We start from the raw sequence: 23516 nt of genomic DNA on the forward strand, positions 1-23516 counted from the left end.
ACACGGGATCTCCTAGGAGCCCTTCGAGTGTCTTCCCCCAGTCCCTCGCAGTGCGGGCTGCCGGGGAAAGGCGGGGGTTTGGCTGGAAACGCAGGTAGCATCTAGTGCCTCCCCATGGACCAGGGAGGTAATTAGCGGACTTCCCCTTGCGAGGGAACACCTGTGACACCAGGCATCTTCGTGGAGGGCGGCCCCAAACCTCCCCCACACAGTCGGCCGTGTTCCGGAATTCTGAGTGTGGGGAGGTTCCGTCTTCTGTCTGCAGCACCCGGGATCTCCTAGGAGCCCTTCGAGTGTCTTCCCCGAGTCCCTCCCAGTGCGGGCTACCGGGGAAAGGCGGGGGTTGGGCTGGAAAAGCAGGTAGCATCTAGTGCCTCCCCCTGGACAGGGGAGATATTTAGCGGACTTCCCCCTGCCAGGGAACACCTGTGACACCAGGCATCTTCTTGGAGGGCGGCCCCAAACCTCCCCCACACAGTCGGCCGTGTTCCGGAATTCTGAGTGTGGGGAGGTTCCGTCTTCTGTCTGCAGCACCCGGGATCTCCTAGGAGCCCTTCGAGTGTCTTCCCCGAGTCCCTCCCAGTGCGGGCTGCCGGGGAAAGGCGGAGGTTGGGCTGGAAACGCAGGTAGCATCTAGTGCCTCCCCCTGGACAGGGGAGGTAATTAACGGACTTCCCCTTGCGAGGGAACACCTGTGACACCAGGAAGCTGCGTGGAGGGCGGCCCTAAACTTCCCCACACAGTCACCCTTGTTCCGGAATTCTGAGTGTGGGGAGGTTCCGTCTTCTGTCTGCAGCACCCGGGTTCTCCTAGGAGCCCTTCGATTGTCTTCCCCCAGTCCCTCCCAGTGCGGGCTGCCGGGGAAAGGTGAGGGTTGGGCTGGAAAAGCAGGTAGCATCTAGTGCCTCCCCCTGGACAGGGGAGGTAATTAGTGGACATCACCCTGCCAGGGAACACCTGTGACACCAGGCAGCTTCGTGGAGGGCGGCTCTGAACCTCCCCCTCACAGTCACCCTTGTTCCGGATTTCTGAGTGTGGGGGGGTTCCTTCTTCTGTCTGCAGCACACGGGATCTCCTGGGAGCCATTCGAGTGTCTTCCCCGAGTCCCTCCCAGTGCGGGCTGCCGGGGAAAGGCGGGGGTTTGGCTGGAAACGCAGGTAGCATCTAGTGCCTCCCCATGGACAGGGGAGGTAATTAGCGGACTTCCCCTTGCGAGGGAACACCTGTGACACAAGGCAGCTGCGTGGAGGGCGGCCCCGAACCTCCCCCACACAGTCAGCCGTGTTCCGGAATTCTGAGTGTGGGGAGGTACCGTCTTCTGTCTGCAGCACCCGGGATCTCCTAGGAGCCCTTCGAGTGTCTTCCCCGAGTCCATCCCAGTGCGGGCTACCGGGGAAAGGCGGGGGTTGGGCTGGAAAAGCAGGTAGCATCTAGTGCCTCCCCCTGGACAGGGGAGGTAATTAACGGACTTCCCCCTGCCAGGGAACACCTGTGACACCAGGCAGCTGCGTGGAGGGCGGCCCCGAACCTCCCCCACACAGTCACCCGTGTTCCGGAATTCTGAGTGTGGGGAGGTTCCGTCTTCTGTCTGCAGCACCCGGGATCTCCTAGGAGCCCTTCGAGTGTCTTCCCCGAGTCCCTCCCAGTGCGGGCTACCGGGGAAAGGCGGGGGTTGGGCTGGAAAAGCAGGTAGCATCTAGTTCCTCCCCATGGACAGGGTAGGTAATTAGCGGACTACCCCCTGCCAGGGAACACCTGTGACACCAGGCAGCTGCGTGGAGGGCGGCCCCGAACCTCCCCCACACAGTCAGCCGTGTTCCGGAATTCTGAGTGTGGGGAGGTTCCGTCTTCTGTCTGCAGCACCCAGGTTCTCCTAGGAGCCCTTCGAGTGTCTTCCCCGAGTCCCTCCCAGTGCGGGCTGCCGGGGAAATGCGGGGGTTTGGCTGGAAACGCAGGTAGCATCTAGTGCCTCCTCATGGACAGGGGAGGTAATTAGCGGACATCACCCTGCCAGGGAACACCTGTGACACCAGGCAGCTGCGTGGAGGGCGGCTCTGAACCTCCCCCTCACAGTCACCCGTGTTCCGGATTTCTGAGTGTGGGGGGGTTCCTTCTTCTGTCTGCAGCACACGGGATCTCCTAGGAGCCCTTCGAGTGTCTTCCCCGAGTCCCTCCCAGTGCGGGCTGCCGGGGAAAGGCGGGGGTTTGGCTGGAAACGCAGGTAGCATCTAGTGCCTCCCCATGGAGAGGGGAGGTAATTAGCGGAATTCCCCTTGCGAGGGAACACCTGTGACACCAGGCAGCTGCGTGGAGGGCGGCCCCGAAACTCCCCAACACAGTCACCCGTGTTCCGGAATTCTGAGTGTGGGGGGGTTCCTTCTTCTGTCTGCAGCACACGGGATCTCCTAGGAGCCCTTCGAGTGTTTTCCCCCAGTCCCTCCCAGTGCGGGCTGCCGGGGAAAGGTGGGGGTTGGGCTGGAAACGCAGGTAGCATCTAGTGCCTCCTCATGGACAGGGGAGGTAATTAGCGGACATCACCCTGCCAGGGAACACCTGTGACACCAGGCAGCTGCGTGGAGGGCGGCTCTCAACCTCCCCCTCACAGTCACCCGTGTTCCGGATTTCTGAGTGTGGGGAGGTTCCGTCTTCTGTCTGCAGCACCCGGGTTCTCCTAGGAGCACTTCGAGTGTCTTCCCCCAGTCCCTCCCAGTGCGGGCTGCCGGGGAAAGGTGGGGGTTGGGCTGGAAAAGCAGGTAGCATCTAGTGCCTCCCCCTGGACAGGGGAGGTAATTAGTGGACATCACCCTGCCAGGGAACACCTGTGACACCAGGCAGCTGCGTGGAGGGCGGCTCTGAACCTCACCCTCACAGTCACCCGTGTTCCGGATTTCTGAGTGTGGGGGGGTTCCTTTTTCTGTCTGCAGCACACGGGATCTCCTAGGAGCCCTTCGAGTGTCTTCCCCGAGTCCCTCCCAGTGCGGGCTGCCGGGGAAAGGCGGGGGTTGGGCTGGAAAAGCAGGTAGCATCTAGTTCCTCCCCATGGACAGGGGAGGTAATTAGCGGACTACGCCCTGCCAGGGAACACCTGTGACACCAGGCAGCTGCGTGGAGGGCGGCCCCGAACCTCCCCCACACAGTCAGCCGTGTTCCGGAATTCTGAGTGTGGGGAGGTTCCGTCTTCTGTCTGCAGCACCCGGGTTCTCCTAGGAGCCATTCGAGTGTCTTCCCCCAGTCCCTCCCAGTGCGGGCTGCCGGGGAAAGGCGGGGGTTGGGCTAGAAAAGCAGGTAGCATCTAGTGCCTCCCCATGGACAAGGGAGATAATTAGCGGACTTCCCCCTGCCAGGGAACACCTGTGACACCAGGCAGCTGCGTGGAGGGCGGCCCCGAACCTCCCCCACACAGTCACCCGTGTTCCGGAATTCTGAGTGTGGGGAGGTTCCGTCTTCTGTCTGCAGCACCCGGGATCTCCTAGGAGCCCTTCGAGTGTCTTCCCCGAGTCCCTCCCAGTGCGGGCTGCCGGGGAAAGGCGGGGGTTGGGCTGGAAACGCAGGTAGCATCTAGTGCCTCCTCATGGACAGGGGAGGTAATTAGCGGACATCACCCTGCCAGGGAACACCTGTGACACCAGGCAGCTGCGTGGAGGGCGGCTCTGAACCTCCCCCTCACAGTCACCCGTGTTCCGGATTTCTGAGTGTGGGGGGGTTCCTTCTTCTGTCTGCAGCACACGGGATCTCCTAGGAGCCCTTCGAGTGTCTTCCCCGAGTCCCTCCCAGTGCGGGCTGCCGGGGAAAGGCGGGGGTTGGCCTGGAAACGCTGGTAGCATCTAGTTCCTCCCCATGGACAGGGGAGGTAATTAGCGGACTACGCCCTGCCAGGGAACACCTGTGACACCAGGCAGCTGCGTGGAGGGCGGCCCCGAACCTCCCCCACACAGTCAGCCGTATTCCGGAATTCTGAGTGTGGGGAGGTTCCGTCTTCTGTCTGCAGCACCCGGGTTCTCCTAGGAGCCCTTCGAGTGTCTTCCCCGAGTCCCTCCCAGTGCGGGCTGCCGGGGAAAGGTGGGGGTTGGGCTGGAAAAGCAGGTAGCATCTAGTGCCTCCCCCTGGACAGGGGAGGTAATTAGTGGACATCACCCTGCCAGGGAACACCTGTGACACCAGGCAGCTGCGTGGAGGGCGGCTCTGAACCTCCCCATCACAGTCACCCTTGTTCCGGATTTCTGAGTGTGGGGGGGTTCCTTCTTCTGTCTGCAGCACACGGGATCTCCTAGGAGCCCTTCGAGTGTCTTCCCCGAGTCCCTCACAGTGCGGGCTGCTGGGGAAAGGCGGGGGTTTGGCTGGAAACGCAGGTAGCATCTAGTTCCTCCCCATGGACAGGGGAGGTAATTAGCGGACTTCTCCTTGCGAGGGAACACCTGTGACACCAGGAAGCTGCGTGGGGGGCGGCCCTAAACCTCCCCCACACAGTCATCCGTATTCCGGAATTCTGAGTGTGGGGAGGTTCCGTCTTCTGTCTGCAGCACCCGGGTCCTCCTAGGAGCCCTACGAGTGTCTTCCCCGATTCCCTCCCAGTGCGGGCTGCCGGGGAAAGGCGGGGGTTTGGCTGGAAACGCAGGTAGCATCTAGTGCCTCCCCATGGAGCGGGGAGGTAATTAGCGGAATTCCCCTTGCGAGGGAACACCTGTGACACCAGGCAGCTGCGTGGAGGGCGGCTCTGAACCTCCCCCTCACAGTCACCCGTGTTCCGGATTTCTGAGTGTGGGGGGGTTCCGTCTTCTGTCTGCAGCACCCAGGTTCTCCTAGGAGCCCTTCGAGTGTCTTCCCCGAGTCCCTCCCAGTGCGGGCTGCCGGGGAAAGGCGGGGGTTTGGCTGGAAACGCAGGTAGCATCTAGTGCCTCCCCATGGACCAGGGAGGTAATTAGCGGACTTCCCCTTGCGAGGGAACACCTGTGACACAAGGCAGCTGCGTGGAGGGCGGCCCCGAACCTCCCCCACACAGTCAGCCGTGTTCCGGAATTCTGAGTGTGGGGAGGTTCCGTCTTCTGTCTGCAGCACCCGGGTTCTCCTAGGAGCCATTCGAGTGTCTTCCCCCAGTCCCTCCCAGTGCGGGCTGCCGGGGAAAGGCGGGGGTTGGGCTGGAAAAGCAGGTAGCATCTAGTGCCTCCCCATGGACAAGGGAGATAATTAGCGGACTTCCCCCTGCCAGGGAACACCTGTGACACCAGGCATCTTCGCGGAGGGCGGCCCCAAACCTCCCCCACACAGTCGGCCGTGTTCCGGAATTCTGAGTGTGGGGAGGTTCCGTCTTCTGTCTGCAGCACCCGGGATCTCCTAGGAGCCCTTCGAGTGTCTTCCCCGAGTCCCTCTCAGTGCGGGCTGCCGGGGAAAGGCGGGGGTTGGGTTGGAAACGCAGGTAGCATCTAGTGCCTCCTCATGGACAGGGGAGGTAATTAGCGGACATCACCCTGCCAGGGAACACCTGTGACACCAGGCAGCTGCGTGGAGGGCGGCTCTGAACCTCCCCCTCACAGTCACCCGTGTTCCGGATTTCTGAGTGTGGGGGGGTTCCTTCTTCTGTCTGCAGCACACGGGATCTCCTAGGAGCCCTTCGAGTGTCTTCCCCGAGTACCTCCCAGTGCGTGCTGCCGGGGAAAGGCGGGGGTTGGGCTGGAAAAGCAGGTAGCATCTAGTTCCTCCCCATGGACAGGGGAGGTAATTAGCGGACTACCCCCTGCCAGGGAACACCTGTGACACCAGGCAGCTGCGTGGAGGGCGGCCCCGAACCTCCCCCACACAGTCAGCCGTATTCCGGAATTCTGAGTGTGGGGAGGTTCCGTCTTCTGTCTGCAGCACCCGGGTTCTCCTAGGAGCCCTTCGAGTGTCTTCCCCGAGTCCCTCCCAGTGCGGGCTGCCGGGGAAAGGCGGGGGTTTGGCTGGAAACGCAGGTAGCATCTAGTGCCTCCCCATGGAGCGGGGAGGTAATTAGCGGAATTCCCCTTGCGAGGGAACACCTGTGACACCAGGCAGCTGCGTGGAGGGCGGCCCCGAACCTCCCCCACACAGTCACCCGTGTTCCGGAATTCTGAGTGTGGGGGGGTTGCTTCTTCTGTCTGCAGCACACGGGATCTCCTAGGAGCCCTTCGAGTGTCTTCCCCCAGTCCCTCCCAGTGCGGGCTGCCGGGGAAAGGAGGGGGTTGTGCTGGAAACGCAGGTAGAATCTAGTGCCTCCCCATGGACTGGGGAGGTAATTAGCGGACTACCCCCTGCCAGGGAACACCTGTGACACCAGGCAGCTGCGTGGAGGGCGGCCCCGAACCTCCCCCTCACAGTCACCCTTGTTCCGGATTTCTGAGTGTGGGGGGGTTCCTTCTTCTGTCTGCAGCACACGGGATCTCCTAGGAGCCCTTCGAGTGTCTTCCCCGAGTCCCTCCCAGTGCGGGCTGCCGGGGAAAGGCAGGGGTTTGGCTGGAAACGCAGGTAGCATCTAGTTCCTCCCCATGGACAGGGGAGGTAATTAGCGGACTTCCCCTTGCGAGGGAACACCTGTGACACCAGGAAGCTGCGTGTGGGGCGGCCCTAAACCTCCCCCACACAGTCATCCGTGTTCCGGAATTCTGAGTGTGGGGAGGTTCCGTCTTCTGTCTGCAGCACCCGGGTTCTCCTAGGAGCCCTTCGAGTGTCTTCCCCGAGTCCCTCCTACTGCGGGCTGCCGGGGAAAGGCGGGGGTTGGGCTGGAAACGCAGGTAGCATCTAGTGCCTCCCCATGGACCAGGGAGGTAATTAGCGGACTTCCCCTTGCGAGGGAACACCTGTGACACAAGGCAGCTGCGTGGAGGGCGGCCCCGAACCTCCCCCACACAGTCAGCCGTGTTCCGGAATTCTGAGTGTGGGGAGGTTCCGTCTTCTGTCTGCAGCACCCGGGTTCTCCTAGGAGCCATTCGAGTGTCTTCCCCCAGTCCCTCCCAGTGCGGGCTGCCGGGGAAAGGCGGGGGTTGGGCTGGAAAAGCAGGTAGCATCTAGTGCCTCCCCATGGACAAGGGAGATAATTAGCGGACTTCCCCCTGCCAGGGAACACCTGTGACACCAGGCAGCTGCGTGGAGGGCGGCCCCGAACCTCCCCCACACAGTCACCCGTGTTCCGGAATTCTGAGTGTGGGGAGGTTCCGTCTTCTGTCTGCAGCACCCGGGATCTCCTAGGAGCCCTTCGAGTGTCTTCCCCGAGTCCCTCCCAGTGCGGGCTGCCGGGGAAAGGCGGGGGTTGGGCTGGAAACGCAGGTAGCATCTAGTGCCTCCTCATGGACAGGGGAGGTAATTAGCGGACATCACCCTGCCAGGGAACACCTGTGACACCAGGCAGCTGCGTGGAGGGCGGCTCTGAACCTCCCCCTCACAGTCACCCGTGTTCCGGATTTCTGAGTGTGGGGGGGTTCCTTCTTCTGTCTGCAGCACACGGGATCTCCTAGGAGCCCTTCGAGTGTCTTCCCCGAGTCCCTCCCAGTGCGGGCTGCCGGGGAAAGGCGGGGGTTGGGCTGGAAAAGCAGGTAGCATCTAGTTCCTCCCCATGGACAGGGGAGGTAATTAGCGGACTACGCCCTGCCAGGGAACACCTGTGACACCAGGCAGCTGCGTGGAGGGCGGCCCCGAACCTCCCCCACACAGTCAGCCGTGTTCCGGAATTCTGAGTGTGGGGAGGTTCCGTCTTCTGTCTGCAGCACCCGGGTTCTCCTAGGAGCCATTCGAGTGTCTTCCCCCAGTCCCTCCCAGTGCGGGCTGCCGGGGAAAGGCGGGGGTTTGGCTGGAAACGCAGGTAGCATCTAGTGCCTCCCCATGGAGAGGGGAGGTAATTAGCGGAATTCCCCTTGCGAGGGAACACCTGTGACACCAGGCAGCTGCGTGGAGGGCGGCCCCGAACCTCCCCTACACAGTCACCCGTGTTCCGGAATTCTGAGTTTGGGGGGTTCCTTCTTCTGTCTGCAGCACACGGGATCTCCTAGGAGCCCTTCGAGTGTCTTCCCCGAGTCCCTCTCAGTGCGGGCTGCCGGGGAAAGGCGGGGGTTGGGCTGGAAAAGCAGGTAGCATCTAGTGCCTCCCCCTGGACAGGGGAGGTAATTAGCGGACTTCCCCTTGCGAGGGAACCCCTGTGACACCAGGCAGCTGCGTGGAGGGCGGCTCCGAACCTCCCCCACACAGTCATACGTGTTCCGGAATTCTGAGTGTGGGGGGGTTCCTTCTTCTGTCTGCAGCACACGGGATCTCCTAGGAGCCCTTCGAGTGTCTTCCCCCAGTCCCTCGCAGTGCGGGCTGCCGGGGAAAGGCGGGGGTTTGGCTGGAAACGCAGGTAGCATCTAGTGCCTCCCCATGGACCAGGGAGGTAATTAGCGGACTTCCCCTTGCGAGGGAACACCTGTGACACCAGGCATCTTCGTGGAGGGCGGCCCCAAACCTCCCCCACACAGTCGGCCGTGTTCCGGAATTCTGAGTGTGGGGAGGTTCCGTCTTCTGTCTGCAGCACCCGGGATCTCCTAGGAGCCCTTCGAGTGTCTTCCCCGAGTCCCTCCCAGTGCGGGCTACCGGGGAAAGGCGGGGGTTGGGCTGGAAAAGCAGGTAGCATCTAGTGCCTCCCCCTGGACAGGGGAGATATTTAGCGGACTTCCCCCTGCCAGGGAACACCTGTGACACCAGGCATCTTCTTGGAGGGCGGCCCCAAACCTCCCCCACACAGTCGGCCGTGTTCCGGAATTCTGAGTGTGGGGAGGTTCCGTCTTCTGTCTGCAGCACCCGGGATCTCCTAGGAGCCCTTCGAGTGTCTTCCCCGAGTCCCTCCCAGTGCGGGCTGCCGGGGAAAGGCGGGGGTTGGGCTGGAAACGCAGGTAGCATCTAGTGCCTCCCCCTGGACAGGGGAGGTAATTAACGGACTTCCCCTTGCGAGGGAACACCTGTGACACCAGGAAGCTGCGTGGAGGGCGGCCCTAAACTTCCCCACACAGTCACCCTTGTTCCGGAATTCTGAGTGTGGGGAGGTTCCGTCTTCTGTCTGCAGCACCCGGGTTCTCCTAGGAGCCCTTCGAGTGTCTTCCCCGAGTCCCTCCCAGTGCGGGCTGCCGGGGAAAGGCGGGGGTTGGACTGGAAACGCAGGTAGCATCTAGTGCCTCCTCATGGACAGGGGAGGTAATTAGCGGACATCACCCTGCCAGGGAACACCTGTGACACCAGGCAGCTGCGTGGAGGGCGGCTCTGAACCTCCCACTCACAGTCACCCGTGTTCCGGATTTCTGAGTGTGGGGAGGTTCCGTCTTCTGTCTGCAGCACCCGGGTTCTCCTAGGAGCCATTCGAGTGTCTTCCCCCAGTCCCTCCCAGTGCGGGCTGCCGGGGAAAGGCGGGGGTTGGGCTGGAAAAGCAGGTAGCATCTAGTGCCTCCCCATGGACAAGGGAGATAATTAGCGGACTTCCCCCTGCCAGGGAACACCTGTGACACCAGGCAGCTGCGTGGAGGGCGGCCCCGAACCTCCCCCACACAGTCACCCGTGTTCCGGAATTCTGAGTGTGGGGAGGTTCCGTCTTCTGTCTGCAGCACCCGGGATCTCCTAGGAGCCCTTCGAGTGTCTTCCCCGAGTCCCTCCCAGTGCGGGCTGCCGGGGAAAGGCGGGGGTTGGGCTGGAAACGCAGGTAGCATCTAGTGCCTCCTCATGGACAGGGGAGGTAATTAGCGGACATCACCCTGCCAGGGAATACCTGTGACACCAGGCAGCTGCGTGGAGGGCGGCTCTGAACCTCCCCCTCACAGTCACCCGTGTTCCGGATTTCTGAGTGTGGGGGGGTTCCTTCTTCTGTCTGCAGCACACGGGATCTCCTAGGAGCCCTTCGAGTGTCTTCCCCGAGTCCCTCCCAGTGCGGGCTGCCGGGGAAAGGCGGGGGTTGGGCTGGAAAAGCAGGTAGCATCTAGTTCCTCCCCATGGACAGGGGAGGTAATTAGCGGACTTCCCCTTGCGAGGGAACACCTGTGACACCAGGAAGCTGCGTGGGGGGCGGCCCTAAACCTCCCCCACACAGTCATCCGTATTCCGGAATTCTGAGTGTGGGGAGGTTCCGTCTTCTGTCTGCAGCACCCGGGTTCTCCTAGGAGCCCTTCGAGTGTCTTCCCCGAGTCCCTCCCAGTGCGGGCTGCCGGGGAAAGGCGGGGGTTTGGCTGGAAACGCAGGTAGCATCTAGTGCCTCCCCATGGAGAGGGGAGGTAATTAGCGGAATTCCCCTTGCGAGGGAACACCTGTGACACCAGGCAGCTGCGTGGAGGGCGGCCCCGAACCTCCCCCACACAGTCACCCGTGTTCCGGAATTCTGAGTGTGGGGGGGTTGCTTCTTCTGTCTGCAGCACACGGGATCTCCTAGGAGCCCTTCGAGTGTCTTCCCCCAGTCCCTCCCAGTGCGGGCTGCCGGGGAAAGGAGGGGGTTGTGCTGGAAACGCAGGTAGAATCTAGTGCCTCCCCATGGACTGGGGAGGTAATTAGCGGACTACCCCCTGCCAGGGAACACCTGTGACACCAGGCAGCTGCGTGGAGGGCGGCCCCGAACCTCCCCCTCACAGTCACCCTTGTTCCGGATTTCTGAGTGTGGGGGGGTTCCTTCTTCTGTCTGCAGCACACGGGATCTCCTAGGAGCCCTTCGAGTGTCTTCCCCGAGTCCCTCCCAGTGCGGGCTGCCGGGGAAAGGCAGGGGTTTGGCTGGAAACGCAGGTAGCATCTAGTTCCTCCCCATGGAAAGGGGAGGATATTAGCGGACTTCCCCTTGCGAGGGAACACCTGTGACACCAGGAAGCTGCGTGTGGGGCGGCCCTAAACCTCCCCCACACTGTCATCCGTGTTCCGGAATTCTGAGTGTGGGGAGGTTCCGTCTTCTGTCTGCAGCACCCGGGTTCTCCTAGGAGCCATTCGAGTGTCTTCCCCCAGTCCCTCCCAGTGCGGGCTGCCGGGGAAAGGCGGGGGTTGGGCTGGAAAAGCAGGTAGCATCTAGTGCCTCCCCATGGACAAGGGAGATAATTAGCGGACTTCCCCCTGCCAGGGAACACCTGTGACACCAGGCAGCTGCGTGGAGAGCGGCCCCGAACCTCCCCCACACAGTCACCCGTGTTCCGGAATTCTGAGTGTGGGGAGGTTCCGTCTTCTGTCTGCAGCACCCGGGATCTCCTAGGAGCCCTTCGAGTGTCTTCCCCGAGTCCCTCCCAGTGCGGGCTGCCGGGGAAAGGCGGGGGTTGGGCTGGAAACGCAGGTAGCATCTAGTGCCTCCCCATGGACTGGGGAGGTAATTAGCGGACTACCCCCTGCCAGGGAACACCTGTGACACCAGGCAGCTGCGTGGAGGGCGGCCCCGAACCTCCCCCTCACAGTCACCCTTGTTCCGGATTTCTGAGTGTGGGGGGGTTCCTTCTTCTGTCTGCAGCACACGGGATCTCCTAGGAGCCCTTCGAGTGTCTTCCCCGAGTCCCTCCCAGTGCGGGCTGCCGGGGAAAGGCAGGGGTTTGGCTGGAAACGCAGGTAGCATCTAGTTCCTCCCCATGGACAGGGGAGGTAATTAGCGGACTTCGCCTTGCGAGGGAACACCTGTGACACCAGGAAGCTGCGTGTGGGGCGGCCCTAAACCTCCCCAACACAGTCATCCGTGTTCCGGAATTCTGAGTGTGGGGAGGTTCCGTCTTCTGTCTGCAGCACCCGGGTTCTCCTAGGAGCCATTCGAGTGTCTTCCCCCAGTCCCTCCCAGTGCGGGCTGCCGGGGAAAGGCGGGGGTTGGGCTGGAAAAGCAGGTAGCATCTAGTGCCTCCCCATGGACAAGGGAGATAATTAGCGGACTTCCCCCTGCCAGGGAACACCTGTGACACCAGGCAGCTGCGTGGAGAGCGGCCCCGAACCTCCCCCACACAGTCACCCGTGTTCCGGAATTCTGAGTGTGGGGAGGTTCCGTCTTCTGTCTGCAGCACCCGGGATCTCCTAGGAGCCCTTCGAGTGTCTTCCCCGAGTCCCTCCCAGTGCGGGCTGCCGGGGAAAGGCGGGGGTTGGGCTGGAAACGCAGGTAGCATCTAGTGCCTCCCCATGGACTGGGGAGGTAATTAGCGGACTACCCCCTGCCAGGGAACACCTGTGACACCAGGCAGCTGCGTGGAGGGCGGCCCCGAACCTCCCCCTCACAGTCACCCTTGTTCCGGATTTCTGAGTGTGGGGGGGTTCCTTCTTCTGTCTGCAGCACACGGGATCTCCTAGGAGCCCTTCGAGTGTCTTCCCCGAGTCCCTCCCAGTGCGGGCTGCCGGGGAAAGGCAGGGGTTTGGCTGGAAACGCAGGTAGCATCTAGTTCCTCCCCATGGACAGGGGAGGTAATTAGCGGACTTCGCCTTGCGAGGGAACACCTGTGACACCAGGAAGCTGCGTGTGGGGCGGCCCTAAACCTCCCCAACACAGTCATCCGTGTTCCGGAATTCTGAGTGTGGGGAGGTTCCGTCTTCTGTCTGCAGCACCCGGGTTCTCCTAGGAGCCATTCGAGTGTCTTCCCCCAGTCCCTCCCAGTGCGGGCTGCCGGGGAAAGGCGGGGGTTGGGCTGGAAAAGCAGGTAGCATCTAGTGCCTCCCCATGGACAAGGGAGATAATTAGCGGACTTCCCCCTGCCAGGGAACACCTGTGACACCAGGCAGCTGCGTGGAGGGCGGCCCCGAACCTCCCCCACACAGTCACCCGTGTTCCGGAATTCTGAGTGTGGGGAGGTTCCGTCTTCTGTCTGCAGCACCCGGGATCTCCTAGGAGCCCTTCGAGTGTCTTCCCCGAGTCCCTCCCAGTGCGGGCTGCCGGGGAAAGGCGGGGGTTGGGCTGGAAACGCAGGTAGCATCTAGTGCCTCCTCATGGACAGGGGAGGTAATTAGCGGACATCACCCTGCCAGGGAACACCTGTGACACCAGGCAGCTGCGTGGAGGGCGGCTCTGAACCTCCCCCTCACAGTCACCCGTGTTCCGGATTTCTGAGTGTGGGGGGGTTCCTTCTTCTGTCTGCAGCACACGGGATCTCCTAGGAGCCCTTCGAGTGTCTTCCCCGAGTCCCTCCCAGTGCGGGCTGCCGGGGAAAGGCGGGGGTTGGGCTGGAAAAGCAGGTAGCATCTAGTTCCTCCCCATGGACAGGGGAGGTAATTAGCGGACTACGCCCTGCCAGGGAACACCTGTGACACCAGGCAGCTGCGTGGAGGGCGGCCCCGAACCTCCCCCACACAGTCAGCCGTGTTCCGGAATTCTGAGTGTGGGGAGGTTCCGTCTTCTGTCTGCAGCACCCGGGTTCTCCTAGGAGCCATTCGAGTGTCTTCCCCCAGTCCCTCCCAGTGCGGGCTGCCGGGGAAAGGCGGGGGTTGGGCTGGAAAAGCAGGTAGCATCTAGTGCCTCCCCATGGACAAGGGAGATAATTAGCAGACTTCCCCCTGCCAGGGAACACCTGTGACACCAGGCAGCTGCGTGGAGGGCGGCCCCGAACCTCCCCCACACAGTCACCCGTGTTCCGGAATTCTGAGTGTGGGGAGGTTCCGTCTTCTGTCTGCAGCACCCGGGATCTCCTAGGGGCCCTTCGAGTGTCTTCCCCGAGTCCCTCCCAGTGCGGGCTGCCGGGGAAAGGCGGGGGTTGGGCTGGAAACGCAGGTAGCATCTAGTGCCTCCTCATGGACAGGGGAGGTAATTAGCGGACATCACCCTGGCAGGGAACACCTGTGACACCAGGCAGCTGCGTGGAGGGCGGCTCTGAACCTCCCCCTCACAGTCACCCGTGTTCCGGATTTCTGAGTGTGGGGGGGTTCCTTCTTCTGTCTGCAGCACACGGGATCTCCTAGGAGCCCTTCGAGTGTCTTCCCCGAGTCCCTCCCAGTGCGGGCTGCCGGGGAAAGGCGGGGGTTGGGCTGGAAAAGCAGGTAGCATCTAGTTCCTCCCCATGGACAGGGGAGGTAATTAGCGGACTACCCCCTGCCAGGGAACACCTGTGACACCAGGCAGCTGCGTGGAGGGCGGCCCCGAACCTCCCCCACACAGTCAGCCGTATTCCGGAATTCTGAGTGTGGGGAGGTTCCGTCTTCTGTCTGCAGCACCCGGGTTCTCCTAGGAGCCCTTCGAGTGTCTTCCCCGAGTCCCTCCCAGTGCGGGCTGCCAGGGAAAGGCGGGGGTTGGGCTGGAAACGCAGGTAGCATCTAGTGCCTCCTCATGGACAGGGGAGGTAATTAGCGGACATCACCCTGCCAGGGAACACCTGTGACACCAGGCAGCTGCGTGGAGTGCGGCTCTGAACCTCCCCCTCACAGTCACCCGTGTTCCGGATTTCTGAGTGTGGGGGGGTTCCTTCTTCTGTCTGCAGCACACGGGATCTCCTAGGAGCCCTTCGAGTGTCTTCCCCGAGTCCCTCCCAGTGCGGGCTGCCGGGGAAAGGCGGGGGTTGGGCTGGAAAAGCAGGTAGCATCTAGTGCCTCCCCATGGACAAGGGAGATAATTAGCGGACTTCCCCCTGCCAGGGAACACCTGTGACACCAGGCAGCTGCGTGGAGGGCGGCCCCGAACCTCCCCCACACAGTCACCCGTGTTCCGGAATTCTGAGTGTGGGGAGGTTCCGTCTTCTGTCTGCAGCACCCGGGATCTCCTAGGAGCCCTTCGAGTGTCTTCCCCGAGTCCCTCCCAGTGCGGGCTGCCGGGGAAAGGCGGGGGTTGGGCTGGAAAAGCAGGTAGCATCTAGTGCCTCCCCCTGGACAGGGGAAGTAATTAGCGGACATCCCCCTGCCAGGGAACACCTGTGACACCAGGCAGCTGCGTGTAGGGCGGCCACGAACCTCCCCCACACAGTCACCCGTGTTCCGGAATTCTGAGTGTGGGGAGGTTCCGTCTTCTGTCTGCAGCACACGGGATCTCCTAGGAGCCCTTCGAGTGTCTTCCCCGAGTCCCTCCCAGTGCGGGCTGCCGGGGAAAGGCGGGGGTTGGGCTGGAAAAGCAGGTAGCATCTAGTTCCTCCCCATGGACAGGGGAGGTAATTAGCGGACTACGCCCTGCCAGGGAACACCTGTGACACCAGGCAGCTGCGTGGAGGGCGGCCCCGAACCTCCCCCACACAGTCAGCCGTGTTCCGGAATTCTGAGTGTGGGGAGGTTCCGTCTTCTGTCTGCAGCACCCGGGTTCTCCTAGGAGCCATTCGAGTGTCTTCCCCCAGTCCCTCCCAGTGCGGGCTGCCGGGGAAAGGCGGGGGTTGGGCTAGAAAAGCAGGTAGCATCTAGTGCCTCCCCATGGACAAGGGAGATAATTAGCGGACTTCCCCCTGCCAGGGAACACCTGTGACACCAGGCAGCTGCGTGGAGGGCGGCCCCGAACCTCCCCCACACAGTCAGCCGTGTTCCAGAATTCTGAGTGTGGGGAGGTTCCGTCTTCTATCTGCAGCACCCGGGTTCTCCTAGGAGCCCTTCTAGTGTCTTCCCCGAGTCCCTCCCAGTGCGGGCTGCCGGGGAAAGTCGGGGGTTTGGCTGGAAACGCAGGTAGCATCTAGTGCCTCCCCATGGACAGGGGAGGTAATTAGCGGACTTCCCCTTGCGAGGGAACACCTGTGACACCAGGAAGCTGCGTGGGGGGCGGCCCTAAACCTCCCCCACACAGTCATCCGTGTTCCGGAATTCTGAGTGTGGGGAGGTTCCGTCTTCTGTCTGCAGCACCCGGGTTCTCCTAGGAGCCCTTCGAGTGTGTTCCCCGAGTCCCTCCCTGTGCGGGCGGCCGGGGAAAGGCAGGGGTTGGGCTGGAAACGCAGGTAGCATCTAGTGCCTCCCCATGGACAGGGGAGGTAATTAGCGGACTACCCCCTGCCAGGGAACACCTGTGACACCAGGCAGCTGCGTGGAGGGCGGCCCCGAACCTCCCCCACACAGTCAGCCGTATTCTGGAATTCTGAGTGTGGGGAGGTTCCGTCTTCTGTCTGCAGCACCCGGGTTCTCCTAGGAGCCCTTCGAGTGTCTTCCCCGAGTCCCTCCCAGTGCGGGCTGCCGGGGAAAGGCGGGGGTTGGACTGGAAACGCAGGTAGCATCTAGTGCCTCCTCATGGACAGGGGAGGTAATTAGCGGACATCACCCTGCCAGGGAACACCTGTGACACCAGGCAGCTGCGTGGAGGGCGGCTCTGAACCTCCCACTCACAGTCACCCGTGTTCCGGATTTCTGAGTGTGGGGAGGTTCCGTCTTCTGTCTGCAGCACCCGGGTTCTCCTAGGAGCCATTCGAGTGTCTTCCCCCAGTCCCTCCCAGTGCGGGCTGCCGGGGAAAGGCGGGGGTTGGGCTGGAAAAGCAGGTAGCATCTAGTGCCTCCCCATGGACAAGGGAGATAATTAGCGGACTTCCCCCTGCCAGGGAACACCTGTGACACCAGGCAGCTGCGTGGAGGGCGGCCCCGAACCTCCCCCACACAGTCACCCGTGTTCCGGAATTCTGAGTGTGGGGAGGTTCCGTCTTCTGTCTGCAGCACCCGGGATCTCCTAGGAGCCCTTCGAGTGTCTTCCCCGAGTCCCTCCCAGTGCGGGCTGCCGGGGAAAGGCGGGGGTTGGGCTGGAAACGCAGGTAGCATCTAGTGCCTCCTCATGGACAGGGGAGGTAATTAGCGGACATCAACCTGCCAGGGAATACCTGTGACACCAGGCACCTGCGTGGAGGGCGGCTCTGAACCTCCCCCTCACAGTCACCCGTGTTCCGGATTTCTGAGTGTGGGGGGGTTCCTTCTTCTGTCTGCAGCACACGGGATCTCCTAGGAGCCCTTCGAGTGTCTTCCCCGAGTCCCTCCCAGTGCGGGCTGCCGGGGAAAGGCGGGGGTTGGGCTGGAAAAGCAGGTAGCATCTAGTTCCTCCCCATGGACAGGGGAGGTAATTAGCGGACTTCCCCTTGCGAGGGAACACCTGTGACACCAGGAAGCTGCGTGGGGGGCGGCCCTAAACCTCCCCCACACAGTCATCCGTATTCCGGAATTCTGAGTGTGGGGAGGTTCCGTCTTCTGTCTGCAGCACCCGGGTTCTCCTAGGAGCCCTTCGAGTGTCTTCCCCGAGTCCCTCCCAGTGCGGGCTGCCGGGGAAAGGCGGGGGTTTGGCTGGAAACGCAGGTAGCATCTAGTGCCTCCCCATGGAGAGGGGAGGTAATTAGCGGAATTCCCCTTGCGAGGGAACACCTGTGACACCAGGCAGCTGCGTGGAGGGCGGCCCCGAACCTCCCCCACACAGTCACCCGTGTTCCGGAATTCTGAGTGTGGGGGGGTTGCTTCTTCTGTCTGCAGCACACGGGATCTCCTAGGAGCCCTTCGAGTGTCTTCCCCCAGTCCCTCCCAGTGCGGGCTGCCGGGGAAAGGAGGGGGTTGTGCTGGAAACGCAGGTAGAATCTAGTGCCTCCCCATGGACTGGGGAGGTAATTAGCGGACTACCCCCTGCCAGGGAACACCTGTGACACCAGGCAGCTGCGTGGAGGGCGGCCCCGAACCTCCCCCTCACAGTCACCCTTGTTCCGGATTTCTGAGTGTGGGGGGGTTCCTTCTTCTGTCTGCAGCACACGGGATCTCCTAGGAGCCCTTCGAGTGTCTTCCCCGAGTCCCTCCCACTGCGGGCTGCCGGGGAAAGGCAGGGGTTTGGCTGGAAACGCAGGTAGCATCTAGTTCCTCCCCATGGAAAGGGGAGGATATTAGCGGACTTCCCCTTGCGAGGGAACACCTGTGACACCAGGAAGCTGCGTGTGGGGCGGCCCTAAACCTCCCCCAACTGTCATCCGTGTTCCGGAATTCTGAGTGTGGGGAGGTTCCGTCTTCTGTCTGCAGCACCCGGGTTCTCCTAGGAGCCATTCGAGTGTCTTCCCCCAGTCCCTCCCAGTGCGGGCTGCCGGGGAAAGGCGGGGGTTGGGCTGGAAAAGCAGGTAGCATCTAGTGCCTCCCCATGGACAAGGGAGATAATTAGCGGACTTCCCCCTGCCAGGGAACACCTGTGACACCAGGCAGCTGCGTGGAGAGCGGCCCCGAACCTCCCCCACACAGTCACCCGTGTTCCGGAATTCTGAGTGTGGGGAGGTTCCGTCTTCTGTCTGCAGCACCCGGGATCTCCTAGGAGCCCTTCGAGTGTCTTCCCCGAGTCCCTCCCAGTGCGGGCTGCCGGGGAAAGGCGGGGGTTGGGCTGGAAACGCAGGTAGCATCTAGTGCCTCCCCATGGACTGGGGAGGTAATTAGCGGACTACCCCCTGCCAGGGAACACCTGTGACACCAGGCAGCTGCGTGGAGGGCGGCCCCGAACCTCCCCCTCACAGTCACCCTTGTTCCGGATTTCTGAGTGTGGGGGGGTTCCTTCTTCTGTCTGCAGCACACGGGATCTCCTAGGAGCCCTTCGAGTGTCTTCCCCGAGTCCCTCCCAGTGCGGGCTGCCGGGGAAAGGCAGGGGTTTGGCTGGAAACGCAGGTAGCATCTAGTTCCTCCCCATGGACAGGGGAGGTAATTAGCGGACTTCGCCTTGCGAGGGAACACCTGTGACACCAGGAAGCTGCGTGTGGGGCGGCCCTAAACCTCCCCAACACAGTCATCCGTGTTCCGGAATTCTGAGTGTGGGGAGGTTCCGTCTTCTGTCTGCAGCACCCGGGTTCTCCTAGGAGCCATTCGAGTGTCTTCCCCGAGTCCCTCCCAGTGCGGGCTGCCGGGGAAAGGCGGGGGTTTGGCTGGAAACGCAGGTAGCATCTAGTGCCTCCCCATGGAGAGGGGAGGTAATTAGCGGAATTCCCCTTGCGAGGGAACACCTGTGACACCAGGCAGCTGCGTGGAGGGCGGCCCCGAACCTCCCCCACACAGTCACCCGTGTTCCGGAATTCTGAGTGTGGGGGGGTTGCTTCTTCTGTCTGCACCACACGGGATCTCCTAGGAGCCCTTCGAGTGTCTTCCCCCAGTCCCTCCCAGTGCGGGCTGCCGGGGAAAGGAGGGGGTTGTGCTGGAAACGCAGGTAGAATCTAGTGCCTCCCCATGGACTGGGGAGGTAATTAGCGGACTACCCTCTGCCAGGGAACACCTGTGACACCAGGCAGCTGCGTGGAGGGCGGCCCCGAACCTCCCCCTCACAGTCACCCTTGTTCCGGATTTCTGAGTGTGGGGGGGTTCCTTCTTCTGTCTGCAGCACACGGGATCTCCTAGGAGCCCTTCGAGTGTCTTCCCCGAGTCCCTCCCAGTGCGGGCTGCCGGGGAAAGGCAGGGGTTTGGCTGGAAACGCAGGTAGCATCTAGTTCCTCCCCATGGACAGGGGAGGTAATTAGCGGACTTCCCTTTGCGAGGGAACACCTGTGACACCAGGAAGCTGCGTGTGGGGCGGCCCTAAACCTCCCCCACACAGTCATCCGTGTTCCGGAATTCTGAGTGTGGGGAGGTTCCGTCTTCTGTCTGCAGCACCCGGGTTCTCCTAGGAGCCCTTCGAGTGTCTTCCCCGAGTCCCTCCTAGTGCGGGCTGCCGGGGAAAGGCGGGGGTTTGGCTGGAAACGCAGGTAGCATCTAGTGCCTCCCCATGGACCAGGGAGGTAATTAGCGGACTTCCCCTTGCGAGGGAACACCTGTGACACAAGGCAGCTGCGTGGAGGGCGGCCCCGAACCTCCCCCACACAGTCAGCCGTGTTCCGGAATTCTGAGTGTGGGGAGGTTCCGTCTTCTGTCTGCAGCACCCGGGTTCTCCTAGGAGCCATTCGAGTGTCTTCCCCCAGTCCCTCCCAGTGCGGGCTGCCGGGGAAAGGCGGGGGTTGGGCTGGAAAAGCAGGTAGCATCTAGTGCCTCCCCATGGACAAGGGAGATAATTAGCGGACTTCCCCCTGCCAGGGAACACCTGTGACACCAGGCAGCTGCGTGGAGGGCGGCCCCGAACCTCCCCCACACAGTCACCCGTGTTCCGGAATTCTGAGTGTGGGGAGGTTCCGTCTTCTGTCTGCAGCACCCGGGATCTCCTAGGAGCCCTTCGAGTGTCTTCCCCGAGTCCCTCCCAGTGCGGGCTGCCGGGGAAAGGCGGGGGTTTGGCTGGAAACGCAGGTAGCATCTAGTGCCTCCTCATGGACAGGGGAGGTAATTAGCGGACATCACCCTGCCAGGGAACACCTGTGACACCAGGCAGCTGCGTGGATGGCGGCTCTGAACCTCCCCCTCACAGTCACCCTTGTTCCTGATTTCTGAGTGTGGGGGGGTTCCTTCTTCTGTCTGCTGCACACGGGATCTCCTAGGAGCCCTTCGAGTGTCTTCCCCGAGTCCCTCCCAGTGCGGGCTGCCGGGGAAAGGCGGGGGTTGGGCTGGAAAAGCAGGTAGCATCTAGTTCCTCCCCATGGACAGGGGAGGTAATTAGCGGACTTCCCCTTGCGAGGGAACACCTGTGACACCAGGAAGCTGCGTGGGGGGCGGCCCTAAACCTCCCCCACACAGTCATCCGTATTCCGGAATTCTGAGTGTGGGGAGGTTCCGTCTTCTGTCTGCAGCACCCGGGTTCTCCTAGGAGCCCTTCGAGTGTCTTCCCCGAGTCCCTCCCAGTGCGGGCTGCCGGGGAAAGGCGGGGGTTTGGCTGGAAACGCAGGTAGCATCTAGTGCCTCCCCATGGAGAGGGGAGGTAATTAGCGGAATTCCCCTTGCGAGGGAACACCTGTGACACCAGGCAGCTGCGTGGAGGGCGGCCCCGAACCTCCCCCACACAGTCACCCGTGTTCCGGAATTCTGAGTGTGGGGGGGTTGCTTCTTCTGTCTGCAGCACACGGGATCTCCTAGGAGCCCTTCGAGTGTCTTCCCCCAGTCCCTCCCAGTGCGGGCTGCCGGGGAAAGGAGGGGGTTGTGCTGGAAACGCAGGTAGAATCTAGTGCCTCCCCATGGACTGGGGAGGTAATTAGCGGACTACCCCCTGCCAGGGAACACCTGTGACACCAGGCAGCTGCGTGGAGGGCGGCCCCGAACCTCCCCCTCACAGTCACCCTTGTTCCGGATTTCTGAGTGTGGGGGGGTTCCTTCTTCTGTCTGCAGCACACGGGATCTCCTAGGAGCCCTTCGAGTGTCTTCCCCGAGTCCCTCCCAGTGCGGGCTGCCGGGGAAAGGCAGGGGTTTGGCTGGAAACGCAGGTAGCATCTAGTTCCTCCCCATGGAAAGGGGAGGATATTAGCGGACTTCCCCTTGCGAGGGAACACCTGTGACACCAGGAAGCTGCGTGTGGGGCGGCCCTAAACCTCCCCCAACTGTCATCCGTGTTCCGGAATTCTGAGTGTGGGGAGGTTCCGTCTTCTGTCTGCAGCACCCGGGTTCTCCTAGGAGCCATTCGAGTGTCTTCCCCCAGTCCCTCCCAGTGCGGGCTGCCGGGGAAAGGCGGGGGTTGGGCTGGAAAAGCAGGTAGCATCTAGTGCCTCCCCATGGACAAGGGAGATAATTAGCGGACTTCCCCCTGCCAGGGAACACCTGTGACACCAGGCAGCTGCGTGGAGAGCGGCCCCGAACCTCCCCCACACAGTCACCCGTGTTCCGGAATTCTGAGTGTGGGGAGGTTCCGTCTTCTGTCTGCAGCACCCGGGATCTCCTAGGAGCCCTTCGAGTGTCTTCCCCGAGTCCCTCCCAGTGCGGGCTGCCGGGGAAAGGCGGGGGTTGGGCTGGAAACGCAGGTAGCATCTAGTGCCTCCCCATGGACTGGGGAGGTAATTAGCGGACTACCCCCTGCCAGGGAACACCTGTGACACCAGGCAGCTGCGTGGAGGGCGGCCCCGAACCTCCCCCTCACAGTCACCCTTGTTCCGGATTTCTGAGTGTGGGGGGGTTCCTTCTTCTGTCTGCAGCACACGGGATCTCCTAGGAGCCCTTCGAGTGTCTTCCCCGAGTCCCTCCCAGTGCGGGCTGCCGGGGAAAGGCAGGGGTTTGGCTGGAAACGCAGGTAGCATCTAGTTCCTCCCCATGGACAGGGGAGGTAATTAGCGGACTTCGCCTTGCGAGGGAACACCTGTGACACCAGGAAGCTGCGTGTGGGGCGGCCCTAAACCTCCCCAACACAGTCATCCGTGTTCCGGAATTCTGAGTGTGGGGAGGTTCCGTCTTCTGTCTGCAGCACCCGGGTTCTCCTAGGAGCCATTCGAGTGTCTTCCCCGAGTCCCTCCCAGTGCGGGCTGCCGGGGAAAGGCGGGGGTTTGGCTGGAAACGCAGGTAGCATCTAGTGCCTCCCCATGGAGAGGGGAGGTAATTAGCGGAATTCCCCTTGCGAGGGAACACCTGTGACACCAGGCAGCTGCGTGGAGGGCGGCCCCGAACCTCCCCCACACAGTCACCCGTGTTCCGGAATTCTGAGTGTGGGGGGGTTGCTTCTTCTGTCTGCAGCACACGGGATCTCCTAGGAGCCCTTCGAGTGTCTTCCCCCAGTCCCTCCCAGTGCGGGCTGCCGGGGAAAGGAGGGGGTTGTGCTGGAAACGCAGGTAGAATCTAGTGCCTCCCCATGGACTGGGGAGGTAATTAGCGGACTACCCTCTGCCAGGGAACACCTGTGACACCAGGCAGCTGCGTGGAGGGCGGCCCCGAACCTCCCCCTCACAGTCACCCTTGTTCCGGATTTCTGAGTGTGGGGGGGTTCCTTCTTCTGTCTGCAGCACACGGGATCTCCTAGGAGCCCTTCGAGTGTCTTCCCCGAGTCCCTCCCAGTGCGGGCTGCCGGGGAAAGGCAGGGGTTTGGCTGGAAACGCAGGTAGCATCTAGTTCCTCCCCATGGACAGGGGAGGTAATTAGCGGACTTCCCTTTGCGAGGGAACACCTGTGACACCAGGAAGCTGCGTGTGGGGCGGCCCTAAACCTCCCCCACACAGTCATCCGTGTTCCGGAATTCTGAGTGTGGGGAGGTTCCGTCTTCTGTCTGCAGCACCCGGGTTCTCCTAGGAGCCCTTCGAGTGTCTTCCCCGAGTCCCTCCTAGTGCGGGCTGCCGGGGAAAGGCGGGGGTTTGGCTGGAAACGCAGGTAGCATCTAGTGCCTCCCCATGGACCAGGGAGGTAATTAGCGGACTTCCCCTTGCGAGGGAACACCTGTGACACAAGGCAGCTGCGTGGAGGGCGGCCCCGAACCTCCCCCACACAGTCAGCCGTGTTCCGGAATTCTGAGTGTGGGGAGGTTCCGTCTTCTGTCTGCAGCACCCGGGTTCTCCTAGGAGCCATTCGAGTGTCTTCCCCCAGTCCCTCCCAGTGCGGGCTGCCGGGGAAAGGCGGGGGTTGGGCTGGAAAAGCAGGTAGCATCTAGTGCCTCCCCATGGACAAGGGAGATAATTAGCGGACTTCCCCCTGCCAGGGAACACCTGTGACACCAGGCAGCTGCGTGGAGGGCGGCCCCGAACCTCCCCCACACAGTCACCCGTGTTCCGGAATTCTGAGTGTGGGGAGGTTCCGTCTTCTGTCTGCAGCACCCGGGATCTCCTAGGAGCCCTTCGAGTGTCTTCCCCGAGTCCCTCCCAGTGCGGGCTGCCGGGGAAAGGCGGGGGTTTGGCTGGAAACGCAGGTAGCATCTAGTGCCTCCT

Source organism: Camelus bactrianus, chromosome 2 (genome assembly GCF_048773025.1).
Source record: "Camelus bactrianus isolate YW-2024 breed Bactrian camel chromosome 2, ASM4877302v1, whole genome shotgun sequence".
In the NCBI taxonomy this organism is placed as follows: domain Eukaryota; kingdom Metazoa; phylum Chordata; class Mammalia; order Artiodactyla; family Camelidae; genus Camelus; species Camelus bactrianus.